Source organism: Marmota marmota, unplaced genomic scaffold (genome assembly GCF_001458135.2).
Source record: "Marmota marmota marmota unplaced genomic scaffold, marMar, whole genome shotgun sequence".
NCBI lineage: Eukaryota > Metazoa > Chordata > Mammalia > Rodentia > Sciuridae > Marmota > Marmota marmota.
In genome coordinates, this window is record NW_025999961.1 from 13,946,849 (window position 1) to 13,964,392 (window position 17,544).

The 17,544-nt window shown below is 33.9% G+C and overlaps 1 protein-coding gene across 1 annotated transcript in view; it reads left to right on the forward strand.

The window, feature by feature from the left end:
• The first annotated feature begins 221 nt into the window (after positions 1-221).
• The window catches only part of Cdh12 (cadherin 12), a 939,940-nt gene continuing 922,617 nt past the window's right edge, over positions 222-17,544 (forward strand). The window contains exon 1 of the mRNA XM_048802957.1: positions 222-639. The gene's annotated coding sequence lies outside the window, so the exon portion shown is untranslated. The remainder of the gene's footprint in view (positions 640-17,544) is intronic.

The following is a 17,544-nucleotide window of genomic DNA, read 5'->3' on the forward strand; positions in this document are numbered from 1 at the left end:
TCTTCAACAGGCCTAGAGCACTTAAAAACCAAAGCTTTGGGTGCCAACCTAGGTGCCAGCACTTTCTCAGAGTTCAGGATCCTCAGCCACTGCTAAGCTCTCAAAAGAGTCTTCCTGGAGGCCTGGAGTCTTGGATTCATTCAAAGCATTCTCCAATGAACGCTAGGGGGAAAAGAGAACAAACAAGATACGTTTCAGATATAGGATTCAATTACTTTTCACAACTGGGTGATGTGTCAAAGGCACGCTGTGTTTTGTTTTGAGGGAGGGGAGATGACAGGGAAGGAATCCTTGGCTCTCATTGGCCCGCCGTTCGCCGCTGCAGCTAAGCTCCAGCCGCTGGGCGAGCATTATTGATCTGAAGGGTAAATGTGGAGGGAGCCACAGACCCGGGTCCAAGCCTTTCTGAGAAGAGAGGCAGCCTCTTCCAGGAAGAAAGTGGTGTCTACTGGCTGCTCGGACTGGAGAACCTTCTGCGAGTGAAAAGGGACAAAAATGCAAAGCAGCATGCTGCTACAGTGATTCAGAAGGGGAAGAGCAAGCGAGCGAAGGGTCTCACCTTCGGTGCGAGGCTGGGTTGTTGCATCCTGCTGCTGCCTTTTCTGCTGCTGTTCCCGCAGCTGCCTTTTCTGCCATCAGGTAAGGCTTCTTTTTATTTCATTGGATTTGCATCCTGTGTGATCGCTTCGGGCTACATGCACGGAAATTCATACATGATTAATAAAGTGATGCTTAGCGTACTTAGAAGCTGAAGGAAGCTGCCCAGAGATCTGGCATCTGAATCTGGAGCTGGTGCGTGGTTTTGCTTTGGGAAACTTCAATAAGTTCTAAACAAGTCTCTAGTCTTCAGAGCCAGAGGTTGCATTAAAAAGGGAGGGAGAAAAATGTTTTAACCACTAGTGCACCTTAGGATGGCTAAATTTTCATATGAAAAGTACGTATTATGTTCAACTACATGTTCAACTGATTATTTCAGAAACAATTTCAGTGATATCTGATTTGTATAGCACAACTATTGATGTTTTAATTTCAAACAGTTCCCTCTCATACACTTCTCCACAGACATGGAAAAATTAAACATTATTCTTCATTAAAAATTGCAACTGTAAAACAATTTAAAACTACATATGAACAAGGCATGCCTGTCAGGGCATAGCCCTTTGAGTTTTCTTTTATAAAACTAATTTGGGACAAGTGAAAGATGCAGATTACTAGATTTGCTATGAGTTACATAATGTGCATTTCAAAATGATCTTAGATCCTTAATCACTTGATGATGCTATTAAAAAGTAGGAAGTTTGTATGATAGAGGACTTGTAGCAATTCATTTTTAAAGTGACCTCAGGAATTTGTTAATATTTTCTTTTTTTAGCACTATTATTTGTTTTGTATTGTTTTTTACATTGGGATCACAGTGGCTCAGAACCTCTGTACTTTAGGGTGTTTGATGCCTCTTTATAGACACATTTCTCTGTACTCTCTGGAGAGGCAACTGACATACTTTTGGCTGATTTTGTAGTCATTTCATGATTTTCAATTTCTTATCAGATATTTCGAAGCTCATTCATACACTGCTCAGCAAGAAAATTACCTTAAATGCTGGGGGAGCAGTTTAAATGGAATATATTACAAATGTATATTTACAGTTTTAAATAAAACTACATATGAACAACACATGAAAACTCCAATCATGCCAAGTCAGGAATAGCTTAATTGATCTTTACAGCACACTTGATTAGTTGTATAATTTTTAAAATAATATCCAGATGCATAGCCCTCCAGAAATACAGATCCTCATCTTTTAATAGTATCAATTATTTATCAAATTATCCCAAGTAATTTAAAATATTTTAATTTATTTTTCAATGTTATTTCTAGAAATGAATTTAACTGAAAAGGTTTGTTATAAATACTTCCACTATTGCAACAGAATGTCTCTTTGGAATTGAAAGGTATGTGGCTATTCTTCTCAAGCCAAAAGCAGTTGAGTGACAACTGTTTTGGAGTGCTCAAGTACACAGGCACTTGTGAATCAGGAGTTTCCCTTTAAATAACTGGCACATCTATTTACTTAGCACCAAGATTTAGGGGCTATTTCTCTACTTGCTATGGAAACTAGTGAAATAAAAAATATTTTTATATTAACTTGAAATTCCAACTTTAGAATATAACTTAGTTTCTCTTAATTAATAACACTTATTGATCAACTTCTAAGATTGAGCTACCATTAAGCCAATCCCTGACACACTTGTGAAAATCCTTTGTTTTATTTATCAAATCTGTAGTTGCTGTATTCTTAACTTGTACTGCGGTGTACCATTTCCAAGCAGTAGGGGGAAGTTTTCCAGCCAGGCTGTTTTCCTACTCGACCTCACTCCTTCCACTGATCTGCTTAGTGATATGATCCTTTTAGATAATTCACCCAAAAAGAAAGAACTGAATTGTTGTCAAGGGAGAATGTCATTTGTTCCACCTGTAGGATGATGTGTATTAAACTCTTAGCAAAAATAGTGCTTAGTTTATGGGGGAAAATCCCTGTTAATGCTTCACATGACATACTTGCATTTCAATATGATTGCATCCTTTAAGAAAAGAACACAAAGCTCCTTAAATTGAGCATTTTTTTTTTTGCATCTCCTAGTTCAGCAAACCATATTTCATGTAATAGTCTGTAATGCAGGTTGAAATCAATCAAACCTTCAGTGTTTTGTGGTTGATAAGAATCTATGACACTGTTACTTCTTGAAATGCTTTCTGATGAACTGAATCACTCTTACTGATCAAAGAAAACTGTAAATTTTCTGCCTAAATTGTTTTTACCTGAAATTTGAAATCTTAGTGTGTTTCCACACCTATGTCACATACATGTCATATTATTAAATCTATTCGATAGTTATGATTGGATGATGCACTCTTCAGAAGTGAACCATGTTTTCATGTAAAAATTAAAAATTGAAGGAATCTTATGATAAAATGACCTACTAGCAGGCTCTGTTGTTAATTCTTCCAAAGGAAAAGTATGATTACTAATGTCTTATTAAAGGCATGATACTACTCTGTTTGTCTTCTAACAAATTACTGCTGTTTTAAAAGTAATTATTTCCTGCATCACCATATCATCATTACCTCATCAGTAGATAACATTTAAATTACAACATATAACCAATTAATGATCCTATTTATATTGAACTCTGAGTGGAAAATATTTTACCCAACCTGTGAATAAATACTGAGATTAATTTTTATGATTAAACTTAATTCATAATGATAAAAAGAAAATAAATTTAATCATTATGTAAGGAATGAAAATTGAAGCTTTTTACTGGGAAGTTTCTTTTCATTTTACTAATACATGATAATTGAACAATTTACACTGGTATAGCTTTTAAAGGCATTTTAACTTTTGGTTATAAAGCAATTACATTTTTTTTTTCAAATTGCTATGATAAAAGGGTAATATATCATTACCAAACTTTAAAAGGAAAGTGCGTGTGTGTGTGTGTGTGTGTGTGTTAGTTATAATGCTGGCTGTGTTGAATGTCTATAGTGGGTATTCAAAGTTATGTTTTAAGTACCTTATGATAAGACAATGAATAATATGGATCAAGTAATTTTGTTTAAATGACTAAGTGAAAGTTTTGATTTGGAAAATTGAAAAAAGGATAAATTCCACATAATGTTTTTTTTTTTTTTATTTTTGTGAGATCCTGAATGAATGTTCTAAGATGTGAATTATTAATTTATTTAATTAGTATCATTTCATTTTATAAGCACCTGTTACACTATTCAAAAAGACATGCATAGAGTTTCATAAATATAGCTTTATTAGGATTTGTATTACTCTATTGTATTATAACTCATGGTCTGAAGGAATAAATTAAATCTTCTGTGTGTTTCTGTCATTTTTAACATTGGTTTAATTCATGACACTTACTATATAAATATCTAACTTTCTATAAATGGATTTATATTACCTTAAATATAGGGATGTAGCACTTGAACAATGTAAATCATTCTTACATTGTACATATGATGCCTATATTTATAAAAACTCTTGTGAGAGAAATTAGAGCTCCAGTCAGTGCACAGATACTCCATATAAAAATACAGGACTTAACTATCTCTCCCTATTTGATGTGCTCAAATGGATGAATGATGCACAATTAGTTTCAAGTACAAATAAGATTTCAAATATTAGGGTATATATTGTGAATATAGAATTATCTGCAAATTGAGATACTTGTTTCAAGAATGCTTGATTATCACCATCAGTGTGCCATGTAATCAATGGGTTCTATAATTGGAATTTTCTGGAAATTTGTTATAATCATTAAAAAGTGTCCTCTATGTCTATAGAGAAGAGTTCAGATTCATTTTCTACATGATGATATGTAGAGATCAACATACGGGAGTCAGGCAAAGGTTTTTAACCATATTTTTGAGTACTTTGCATACTTGGGGCAACTTACATTACTTCAAGATTCATAGATTCTTGGCTTCTTGTCACAACTCAATATATTATTACTTTTAGAGAGGATTTGGAAATGGTCCTGTATTCTCCTTTTAACCTTTCTTAATTATAGAAGGCTTGCTTGGTAGAGGATAACTACAGCCAAGGCTGGTCACTGGGTTGAATGAAAATGTGACCATCTGAATTTGTGATGTGCTAGACTTTGCAATATTGGGTTGGAAATCATCCACAGGCCATTACCTAAACAAACACACAAAAACTCACTTATTTTGGCAAAAATGCCTTCAATAGATAGGCCTGGATCTTTTAGATAGTTTGAAGAATCAATGAAGCTTAGAAAGTGATGGTATTTTCACACTCATTTCAAAAGGGACAAATGCAAAGATGTGAGGACAATATGAGGTAGCTAGAAGAGGAATACAGTAAAGGGAAGTTTTGACTGAGCACTTGAGAAATAGAGAAACTTTTGAAAGAGGCTGATCATAAATAGAAAGGGAAAATGTGATGGATCAAGGTCTTAGCAAACATAAAATTTACAACATCCAGGGCATAGGTAGAAGACACAATTAGAAGATATTATGAACCTTGGTAATGCCAGTAATATAGTATTATATCAAATTATTTCATCTAATATTTCAACATTATTAGAATATTTGAATGTGAAAAAAGAGTGCTCAGATATAATCAATCAAATATAATGTTAATTAAATTATCCAAATAATACTTTTGTATATACTAGGTCCAAATGCTTGACAAATTTTGAAAACTACAGAAAATTTAGCTTTCGTAGATTTTATTATACCAATGGGGAAAAAATGAGGCTAATGTGATATATTCAGAATTACTTCTGAGACTGTAGGAATACTTGAAATAGCAAGCACATAAATGCAGTTATGCACTGTATATTAGCATTCCATTTAATGACACACTATCTTTATATGATAGTTGTCCCATAAGTTTAGTATGGAGCTGAAAAATTCCTGTCACCTACTGATGTAGCCATGGTATCTTAAAGTAATATTCACTTGGTGACACTGGGTAAACAAATCTAGCAGGCTTCTAGTATGATAAAAGTACAAAATATTCACTTATGTATAGTAACTGATAATGATAATAAACAATTATATTACTGGGTTATGTACTTACTATTGATAATGATAATAAACAATTATATTACTGGGTTATGTACTTACTATACTATGTATCAGTATTCTGGAGCTTCTTGGGGTTTTTTAGTTACTGTGAAGAAGTATATGTTCTATTGGAAGTATTCCCATATATCTCAAGTTTACCACATCTTTTAATTGAATCAGGAGGCTGGGTCCAGTGTTTGACTCTCGGCATCTAGGTTTGTCTAAGTATGCTCTGTGATATTCATGCAATGACTAAATTGCCTAGTGTTGTGTGTCTCAGAGTGCATTCCTGTCATTAAGCAAAACTTGACTCTAGATACAAAATGAAATGTTCTCCTACAACTTTGTGAGTCAATATTTTCATGAAGGGTTGCAGTTAGTTCAAGGGGATCACAGACAGATTTTAAAGTCAGATTTTACTGAAATTCTACTCTCTCTAATTACTAGCCATAGGATAGTCAGTGAATAGTGCAGAATAAGCCCTTGGCAAGACATCAAGTTATATGTTTACATAAGCAAGAATGAGAAGGCCAGAATAATTTTCTAAAATAAAAGAATATCTCACAGTAAGAAATCTAGTTGTTTAAATCAGTATTCAGGATTTTTGCTTACTGCCTACTAAAATATTACCAATATTAGATTCTAACAGAATGGAGCCCAATATTAGAATTGTAGTCTTTGTGACAAAATTGAATTTATGTCTAGCAAATGAGCACATACAGAAAACTGTTTTTATATATACCAAACACTAATAATATAAAGTTTTAGCAGGAGTATAAGAAGTTGTTTATTCTCTAATACATTCAACATTTCACACTTCATTTAACAATTTTTACAGGCTAATATTAAATCACCAGTGATGAGGAAAAGGAAGATATAAATGAAAACATGTAGTATATAATGTGCTCCAGCCCACAGATTTGTACACACCTCCAACCAGAGATATTTTTAAGCAGCCATAACTTTTTTTAAAAGAAAATTAAGAACATGAATGCTCAAAAACATAATGAGACCACAGAAGCCAAGGTCATCTCAGAGAGTTTTAGGTGGATTGTAAAAGGAGAAATCTTTTGAAGGGAAATTTGGCAACATACATCAAAAGGCAAAATCCAGCCTTTCCAACCTTTGGATAATTATTCTACAGGAAAAAATTATGTGCCTTTTATTATTTCTTAATTTTATTTTTCCTTCATAGTCTGTTTTGTTTCTTTCTCTTTCACTAATTTCTCTTATTTTCAGATCTGCAAGTGTCAACTCTGGGTCAGAGGCTAAGTCACATGCTACCTAGGGAGAACCTGAAGAGGGAATCACATCCAGGAGCACAGATGTAAATGCTACCTGGGTGTGTCTTTCCCAAAGTGTGTCTTTATCTCCAATCTGCTTACTAAGCATCAGACTTTGGACTTAGGAATCCTGATCCATATTTCCACAGGGACATCTAATAGCCATTCAAAATACAACTTCAATGCAAAATTCATGATTTATGTTCATCCTTACCACCACCTGAAAATACTTATTTTCTAAATCTTCATTTCAGCAAATTTCATCATATCTACCAATGGCTTAACACCTTAAGGTCCCCTCTGAGATCTCATTCCTAGCCTCCCCCACTGCCCCCATATTTAGCGAAAGATTGATTCTTCTGGCTTCAGGCCTTATTGTTGTACTGAATCTTTAATCTAATTCTCACTTCCTGCCCCACAGTCATCTTTCCCCCTTGTATTGCGATCTCAGATTGTGCACTCGTCTCCTGATTCTTCTATTAGTTTTACATTTTGTCTCCCTACTAACCCTAATTCATTGCAATATAGGCAGTTCATTGACTCTTATAATGTCAATGAACTTCCCATGGCTTATAGCCAACCCTCTACAGTTTCACAAGGCCAAGCTTGTCCCAATCTCAGAACCTTTACGTTCATCCAGCTTCCCTCTTCACTTCATGTAAATCTTGGTTTAATTGTCATTACTTGTAAGTTACATTCTACATCCTCTTTCTGTAAATAGGATGTGCTTCTCCAGAAGGAAAAAAAAAATTCTGTTTTGTTTTATTTTGTGTTTTGTTTGTTTGTTTGAGATGAGGTGTTACTATGTTGCCCAGGCTGGCCTTAAACATGTCACCTCCCTGTGCAGCTATATTTACAGGTGTGTGCCACCATACACCGCTACCCAGAACAAAATTCTGTTCTTCTGGACCTTTATCCATCTTTACTTTTCTTTAAATTGCATCTATGTTATATTATGTGATATTGCATTTATAGGGAAACTCAGCTTAAATTAATTAACTTTTTTAAAAAAAATATAATAGTGCAAAAGCAACATGCATATAATAGAAAATATTCTGCCGCAGTCTGGCTGGGCACAAATCACGAGCCACTGAAGCAGGAACAAACTTTATTTTTAAACTGCAGGAAAACACTTCACACAGCTCCCGGGGAATCCTCCCGAACGCCACGAGGCTTCTCCAGGAACCCCCAGCCGGAAATATCTCTCTCGGAAATCCCTCCTCCTGCACTTCCCCAACCAATGGGAACTCTCGGGGAATCCCCGGAAATCCCCACGAGAACTCCAAAATAGTGCGAGAACTCAAAAGTTGCGGCAGAGGCGGATAGTAATGCCTCGCCTGTCAATCAATACTGTTGGCAAAATGCCAGGGACCATACAGACTCGGCCGTGGCTCTCAGCAATATTCCTTGGATGTTGGCTGTTGATCCTTTCCAGCAGTGGGCAGAAGCAGTCAGCCACCGCTCCCAGTCAACCACAGTGTTCTGCTGTGTGGTTAAGGTATAATGTTTGTAGGCAAGTCAAAATCATTTTTAACTTGGTGAGTTTATAGGTATCGAAACCCTGTTGTAAGTCAAATGGCATCTGCATATTGTCTTCCAAAATAAAATGTAATCCCATGAGGGAATAGTGTTTGGGGTGTACAGTCCTCAATAAGTATTTGGTTAATGAGTAATTGGACTGATGGATATGGGTGCATATTTCACCTAAACATTTCCGCACCCATGAAAGGAGTTTAAACAATTTCTATCATATGCTGAAGTGGGTACCTTTAGGAAGAACAGTGAGACTTATATGTGAATTAGGGGACTTTTTATTTTAAGATTTTTATGTGCATTACTTGGCCTATAAATGTACTAAGCATTACCAGTCATGTCACCTGTCTTGGTATTAAGTACAGAAATAGTGTTCTCTCGGTAAAATGATTAGCACGATAAAAAGAACACAATATGAGTGCCATCCTATAAAAAAGCTTAAAATTTAAGGCAGAATAATTTGGATGAGGATTGGTTATCTTTTCAACTCAAGATTCAGTACTACCTCACTTTGTATAATGTGCTCCATTTCTCCCTGTGTCTACAATTAAAATAAAACTCCCAGAATATGCTAAAATGGGGTAAGAAATCCTTTAAAGTTTCACCTTAATTGGCTCTGAGATTCAGTTCTGTTATCTGAAGTGAACAGAGAAGAATCAGTATTAACACCTGGGCTTGAGTCTATGCAAAGTCCGGAACTCCTAAAGTAGCAATTAAATGGCTTAATCTTAAAGCCCTCCAAGGTTTAATTCAGCAGCTCTCTTAAGAAGGGCATTGCTAATTCTTCCTGAACTGCTGCTGCTACTAACTGCACTGCCTTAATTTGAACAGTATTTGAAATTCCATTCTCTCTAATGAAGTTAATTGTATTATGAAAGTTGGCTTACAGTAGAAACTTATTTCCTCTTGTGGAGTCTCTCTACAAAAGTCCTCTTTTCTTTTCAACTTGATACATATGCACATTTATGCAGGATTATGTCACAAAAGCAGTATTCCCTGTTTAAACTGAATCTCAAAATGATATTCTTTAAAATATTTATATATACACCAAAGCATGTTAGCTATCTAAAGCGCCTACATTTTTTTTTTTTAAACATGCTTGGGCCGTCTGGTGTAATACACTCTAAGTCCTTGGAACATTAACAAATCTCTAAGCTTTTAAACAGGAGGTGACCTATTCATTTAAAGGGCTGCTTCAATAAAGAGAAGGCTCACTTAGGTTAATGATGGATCATGGAGCTGTTTGATTTTCAGTAAGCGAAGTTGCCCATTATCCCTAACATTCATGTGGGTCATGTAATCACATCCAAGTAATGAGTCCAACTTCTTTCCTTGTTCCTGTATATTTCAAAGTCATTAAAAGAAGCCTTAATGTGCATTTCCATGACGCTTTATGTCTTATAACTACAGATCAATTATTATTTTTACCAACAGCTTGGAATTTCAGCTCAGGCATTTTCTCATAAGAATAACAGCTCCTTATTCAGAGTTCAAGTGGGCATTTTCTTGAAAACAGAGGTTCTCTCTCTCCTTTCTTCCTTCTCCTTTTGTGTATGTTGTTTTTTTCTTCACTTTTTTTTTCTTGAAGGATAAAGAAAGCATGGGTAGTTTCGACATAATTAAGCCTCCTTCAAATTATATTTTCATTTTTCAGTTGCTCTTGTTTCCCCAGGCATGTGTACATACGCTTGCTCATAGACACAAAATTACGTATGGAAACAGGCGTAGGAGACATTGAATTCACTCCTAATGGTTTTTAAAATATTGCATCACTTATAAGCATCATTTCAAGAAGTGAAATAATTTTCTTTACACTGCAAACATAGTGATTTCTTTCTTGACATGTCTGTTTTTCCTTCAGTTGTTTAGTCTTTAGAGTGGCCTGTATCTGTGATAAACTGTCATTAACAATTAAGGAAATTACCCTGAGAAACATATTTTAGATATTATCCAAAGCATTCTTGTTTTGCCTTCCTCACCTCTCACATTTATCACCCATGTATTCTTGTGCATCATTCACACACACATACACACACACATACACATATATACACACATGCAACAAAGACATGCTCACATACATGCACACACATGTGAGAACATTTGCACAGTCATGCATGCACACAGATGTTAAGAGTAACTTCTTTGGTAAGATCTCTATAGCTAGCTAAATGTTTCTCATAGAAGCCAATAAACACTTTTGGCATTAATCCTTCCTAAAAATGAAATAAATACTTCCACTCTATATAGAGAGAAAGCTTTGAAATATGAATGACAAGAGGAAAACAACTTCATTTATTCTTACTCTATGATTTACAGCATAGAGATGACAACCATCGGGGAAGTGAAGAATAGGAAGGTTTTTTTTTGTATTTGATGCTAATTTCACTACACTACAAAGAAGGAGAACATTGTGACATATTCTGGATCTGTAAGTGAATTTATTTAAAGATGGTCCATTAGTTTGTGTCACCACTGAGGTCTAGTAAGTTATGAGTGTTTTTACAAATAGAATTGGGAAGAAAATGCTCATATTGTGAATTCACAGAGAACTAACCTGAAAAATTATTTTGCTTCCTAGTCACAAAGCTATGATTAATAACTTTAATCCAGAGCCAAGATATTTTCATTAATGGCTACTTAACCGATATTTGGAAGTGGATTTATTCTTCCATTCTTTAAGCTAAGAAAAGTTCCAAACTCCATGAAAATGAGATCATTTTAGGTTGAAAAGGTAGAACCAAAATTCTCTTTAAAAAACAGATCCTTCCCTCGAGACTGTACCTGCCTTTCTCTGATAGAAATTAAGAAAAGTATAAATAGTAACAGAATGTACTTTTCCTTTGGCTTATTATTTATCACTTAGAATTGATTTAGGAAACTGCATTCAGGCATTTTACCATGATAAAAAGCAGTTTGTTTCTGGTGACTAATTATAAAAGTATCAAAACCTCTTATAGACTCCATTTCTCAACTGTGTTTTTTTCATTTCTGTATTTTCAATTTTAATTCTAGTTCCATACCAAAAAATAAATACAAGTTAGACACTTTCAATTTTATTTTGCAATGCCATCTTTGATTTTGAGGGATGCCACACACCTCATCATTTACCACTCTCTCTATATCTTTCCATTCTCTTGAATTGCCTGGTACCTTTGGCCAAAAATGTCAGTGGATCTCTCATTAACACCCCACCCTTGATCATTTTCTTGACTCATCCTCTAGTTTCCAACCCTTTTCAATATCTGTTATGAGCAACAGCATTTCATTACTTTCTTGAAAAATGTACCATGTGCGTGTCTTTCAAAGTCAGCCCTAAGGCTCTCCTACCTACGCTCATCCATGGTCACAGAACTTCCGTATCCCTTATCTTGCCCACAATTATTTTCTTAGCTCTGTATTTATATATTGTTAGTGGTTCTTACTTAGGATGGTTTGATTTATCCTTTCTTGACTTTGGGATGGTGAAGAAACTATACACATTCAGTAGAGATTGCATGTAGAATTTGGATATTTTCTCTAGCTAATGATATGCAGGACCATACTCCCATGATTCTAGTTATCAGCATCAGGTCACAGATCCCAGTCAGCCACACAATTGTGAGTATAAACAGCACTCTACAGTGTAGTGTGCTGCTAAACTATGATTTTCAGTAAATTAGGTGTATTAAATGTATTTTTTCCTTATGATGTTGTCAATGGGTTTATTGGGATGTAACCCATTGTTACAATTGTTGGATATATTTTTCTACTTACAATCTGTCATGTAAAGTACTTTTGAGATTACTGGTTTAACATTATCCATTTCAAGTAACATGTTTACATTTTTTAAAGAAGAGCCATCTGGAGATAATATCTAATCCAAGAAATGACTAATAGAGTTTGCTTTGGAATTCTACTATAGTTCCAGTTCTGAAAATACATTTTGAGATTTCTTCCCCCCACAAATATAACCTGTTTGGAATTTTCATCTGTTGTCATTTATTTCTTACCACATAGAATATGATTGTTATTTAAAGTATACTTTCAGATTTTGTTATATATTTAATGCATGTTCTTAGCAAAGAGAATAATTTAAAGCTGAATGTGTTAAACTCAAATCTTCATCTTCCTACTCACCTGTTATCTCACTTCCCATAGATAACTGCTCATACCAGCAGTTTTCTATGTTATTCTTTTCCAGGACCATCCGCCAACTCATAAGTGAATGAATGTATGGTAGACTATTCTCTGCCTCTGATTTACTTAATGACTGACTGAGTTAATTACTCCTTCCTCCTCAGCATGACTTTTAAACTTAGATTCTCAGATGGGCACATGCTTAGGTTTTACCTTCTACATCTCTACCAATCTCTTCTTAGTTTCATGTGCTGTTTTTTCTCTTAATATTGAAGCAGGTTCAGTTTTCTCCTGTCTACACCCACACCCATAGTGATCTCATCCAATTTCATAGTTTCAAACACCATATGCTGAAATCTCCAAAATGTACATTTTCAAACTAAGATTTCCCAATATCTAATCCCTACTCAATTGCTTTTTTTTTCATTCTTTTTCATATATATTTGTATTCCTAATAGATATCACAAAATCATGTATCAAAAATGAATTGTAATTCTTCACTCAGACTTCACTGTCTATCAACAACAACACAGTCCCTTCTAGTTATTGAGCCAAATCTCAATCAAACTCTCTTGCATCCTCTATTTCTCTCACATTGCATATTGAACAGGCCAGAAAATCCTATTGGCTCTATGTCCAAAATATATGTGGAATACTTCCAATTTTCATCAGTTCCTCTATTGTTCCTGTGATTCTGGGAGTGGCAATACTCAATTCCCTGAATTACTGCAACTATCCCTCCAACAATTAATGTTAGAAGCAAATGTCATCCTTCTAAAACATACGAAATCCTTTTACCTCTTTCTTCAAAGACAACCAGTGTCTCCCTGTTAGCTCTAGAAGATATGTCAGGGGTCTCTATCATCTGTTGATCTGTCTCCCCTCATCTTATTTCTGACCCATTTTCCTTTTTCTTGTTTGTTCATGGCTCTTCACACCTCTTCTTGCTTTTCCTGGAACTTGTAAAGCTGACTCCCTTCTTTCCTAACCACTCCTGAGTTCTGTTTACCAGTTGCTGACTTAGCCAGCTGCCCTCAAGTCTTTGTTCAAATTCCCTCTTCTTTATTAAGTGTATCCTCATTACTCTAACATTGCAAATGACAGAAAACCCTCAGACAATACAAATTTCTTATCCTATTCTACAGTTCCTCTTTCCATATTTTATTTATTATTATTTATTTTAAGCTCTCCTTTCTGAAAGGTAAACACCTGGGGAAGGAGGATCTTTGTATTTTGCATGCTCATTTATCTCAAGAGACAAGAACACTCCTTGACAGACCAGCAAATAATGAACTCAACGAGGAGTGGTAGGATTGATTTGAAATATTAATGTAATATATTTCATAGTGCTACTTCTTGTCTGTAATCCTTCTTTATAGAATATCAAAGTTTTGTGTGTTTTATAATTTTTTCTATTACTCATTTGATTGTTTTTAATTTTCAGTATATTTTCCCAAATTAAATTTGGAAAATGTAACAGACCTAAGCATTTTGTTTCTAAATAAGCAAAAATTAAATCTGTGATGTATAAATTGAGTCTGGATGTAATGTAGGAATAATAATATGATAACAAGGTTCATGTGGAAGCTTTAAATGTGTTCTACATTTTAACAGAAAGCCAACAAATTACTGCAAGAGAAAACTTTAGGATCCCTCTCATTGCTAACTTCAATAATAGAAATTATTTCTATTTCTAAATAGGAATAAAAAATGTAGTAGAAGATTTCATGACCATTTATGTTATGATTCATTCTATTTTCATTTGCTGAAATACTACTTAACTATCTTAGATTCCATAGGTATTTACTTTTATCTCTCCTATGCCCTTTTCTCCTCTCTACCTCCCTGTCTCATCCTTGTTTTCTCTTTCCCTTTCTCCCTGTCAGTTTCTTCCTTCCTCGCTTCCTTTGTTTCATTTCCCTTTGATTTGCTTTTTTTTCCTTTCCCTTTTCAGAACTATATGCTGAATTGCTTAGTCTTGATAGTAATACTAAATAAAAATCTGTTCTATTGGAATACTACACATTTGCTATTTAAAGTCAGTGTAATAGAGTTGAAAATATTTGATGTTTCTTATACAAGCCCTCAATATGAGTAATAAATTGAGTTCCAAGATACTTGATCTTGAAAGTGAACTATTTCAACAAAGTGAATAAAACCTCATTTATTCAAAGACATACTGAGCTTTTCTTTTCTTGGTTTTAAAAAGTAATAAGATTGGAAAATGGGAGCTTGTAAACCACAATTGATATGAAATCATATTGATAGATTCTTTGTTTTATGAACAATATGCTCATTAAAAATGAAAATACTTAATTACTACATATCTAGGGGAACTGTATGTGAAAATATTTTTTGTTGGTGTTGAGGTCAAATTAATTTAGTACTTAAATTTTTCTGCACGTATCCTGTTATTATTTCTGGCCATTATAATTATTATAAATTAGTCAGTTACTCCCATTTTCCCATTGTGCTTTCTGAAAATTAACAATCTGGCTTTCAAAAAAAAGACCTGAAAACAAACAAAGAAAAAGACATTCCCATTTCACTCAGTTTATCTCTTCCCTAACTGGCACAGCAAAATTGTACTGATGCTGACCACCTATCCACTCCAAAATGAATGGAGATTAACTAATGAATGAAAAAATCTTCAATTATAAAGTGAAATAGATAAAAGAGTATTTTATGTTTAGTAGTTGAAGGTCAAGAATTACTAATGTGATAGTTATGCTGGTCAGAAATTTAATGTAGAAATTGCAAGTACAGAGTCAATGGAGGGTCATATACTTTAGTTCAAAACAAAACTAAAGAAGACTACTTCATGCCTTATCTAGAGTGGCTATTTAAGTGAAAGTTCATTTCTTAGTTGTTTTACTTTGTTTTGGATAAAAAATAGGAACACAAAGACTAAACTAATTACTGGATTTAAAGAAACTATTTGGGATATGTATTTTTAATAGAAAACTTATCTTACTGGAAGAGAAACTGGGTCAAGGAGATAGCCAGGTTATAGATTTGCATGACTGAATGTAAGATGCTATTACTGACTAGGGTGAAAAATAGAGGAAATGTAAATCAAACCTGAGAGGATGGGTTTTGGCATCAGACACCATTGGCATCCATGCTATTCCATTTAACATTTTTGTGACCTTGCCTTGCAATTTATATCTCTTAGAAACAGAATGTCTTTATATGGAAAAAGGAAAATGTAGTATCTCAGAGAGTTACTAGAGAATTAACTGTGATAATTTATATGAAGTACTCAGTAGAATATCTGGCATTAAGTAAATGTGAGCCAATATCTGTCTATGTATTGGGAGTAAATACAGGAGGAAAGGTTCAATGTTCATTATTAGGTATCAACAAAGCCTAAAGTTCAAGGAATTGGATGGGACTTTACCTGTCCCTTTGAGAATATTCTTAATACATGTACTAAGTATACATTATCTGAATGTTGATTTTGCTCAGAGAAAATTGAGGCATAACGCAAAAAAATAATACACGACGTAATCATAGCAATGTATTCAGAATAAAACATATTTGAAATTTATTTGTTATATGGAGAAAATTTAAAATGAATATTACTCTTTCATTCATTCACTGTGTAATTTATCTGAAGTCTTATCAAGGTTATGGTTTTGTTGGAGACCAGGACAACTGTGAAACATGAGAAGGATCAAACAACTCAATTACCAACAAACAATTTTTTTTAATTATCTTTACTTTGAAACTTGAGAACAATAATGAATGAAATAAACATTTGATAACTGCCTTTCACATTTGATGAACATGATTAGTAGCAGGAAGTTATTTGCATTTTAATCTCCAAGATCAGTGTGTATTATTTTTATTCAACAAAAATTTTATTTTTATAATTGAAAGTTTATGTGAATGTGGAATTTTAATTTATTCTCATGTAATTTTACTTTTAACAAAAATTATATTTTTAAACTATATGTTCAGTTTCATAAAAGTTATAAAGAAGACCAGTGTGAAGAATTAAAGCAGTATAATTAATTTTCTAGTACCTTGGACATGTTTTGTAATTCATATCCTTTCTTTCCCCTTTTTAAAGGCAATCATATTCTGAGTTTGCCATTCTCTTGTTTTCTTCATCAGTTTAACAAATGCTTATCATCTTAAGCAATATATTATTTTACTGTTAAATTTCTAAGAATTTCCATCAATGGTTCCTGTCAGTGTACTCTTCTGAGGTGTGTATCTACTGTTCAGGAAGGCAGGGCATTGCAAAGATAAAGGGCCTGGCATCAGCAGCCAGACAGTGCAAACTTGACTCCTGGTTCCTGTGTATATTTACAATTTACATGAACCTCTGTGCTTCAGTGTCCTAATATGAAAATGTGGGTAGTTTCTCTATACAGTGGTGAAAGAAACAAATCAGTTATTCTTTTTAACCAGTATAGAATAAAATCTAGCACATAATAAACACTAAAGATTTGTATTGCTTTAATGAGAGTAAATCTATCTTCTTCAGGTTCATCATGTTGATACAGATAGCAGCAAAATATGTAAATCACATGGTTCTTCATCTAAGTGAAGCCCTGGTGCTTCACTTTTATGTCATAATTTCTTTGTAAATAAATCTAGTATGATTTAGTTAGAAGAATCTGATTTTTGATGTATTTGTCAAAAAGCTGACACCTCTTCAAATACTCTTTATATCTGTCAAATGGATCAACTACAACATACTGATTTCTCAAATAGTTGGTGTCTTGTTAAGGACAGGCAAGTAAATCTGGACCCAAAGCACAAAGTCATCATAATAATTAACCATTACTTGACAAATTCGTCCCGGAGTGATTCTTGTACTTTCTCTGTGGACCACAAAGGTTTGAATTTTCCTATGCTCTGTTCCAAAATAACACAGTTGAAAATCTTTGAAATGCCCACAGGTAAAAAACATAGAAATAATAGCACCTCACCAGGATTCACTTTTTTATGTCTTGTATTCCTTGTAAACAAGGAACAAAATTTTAATAGGGAT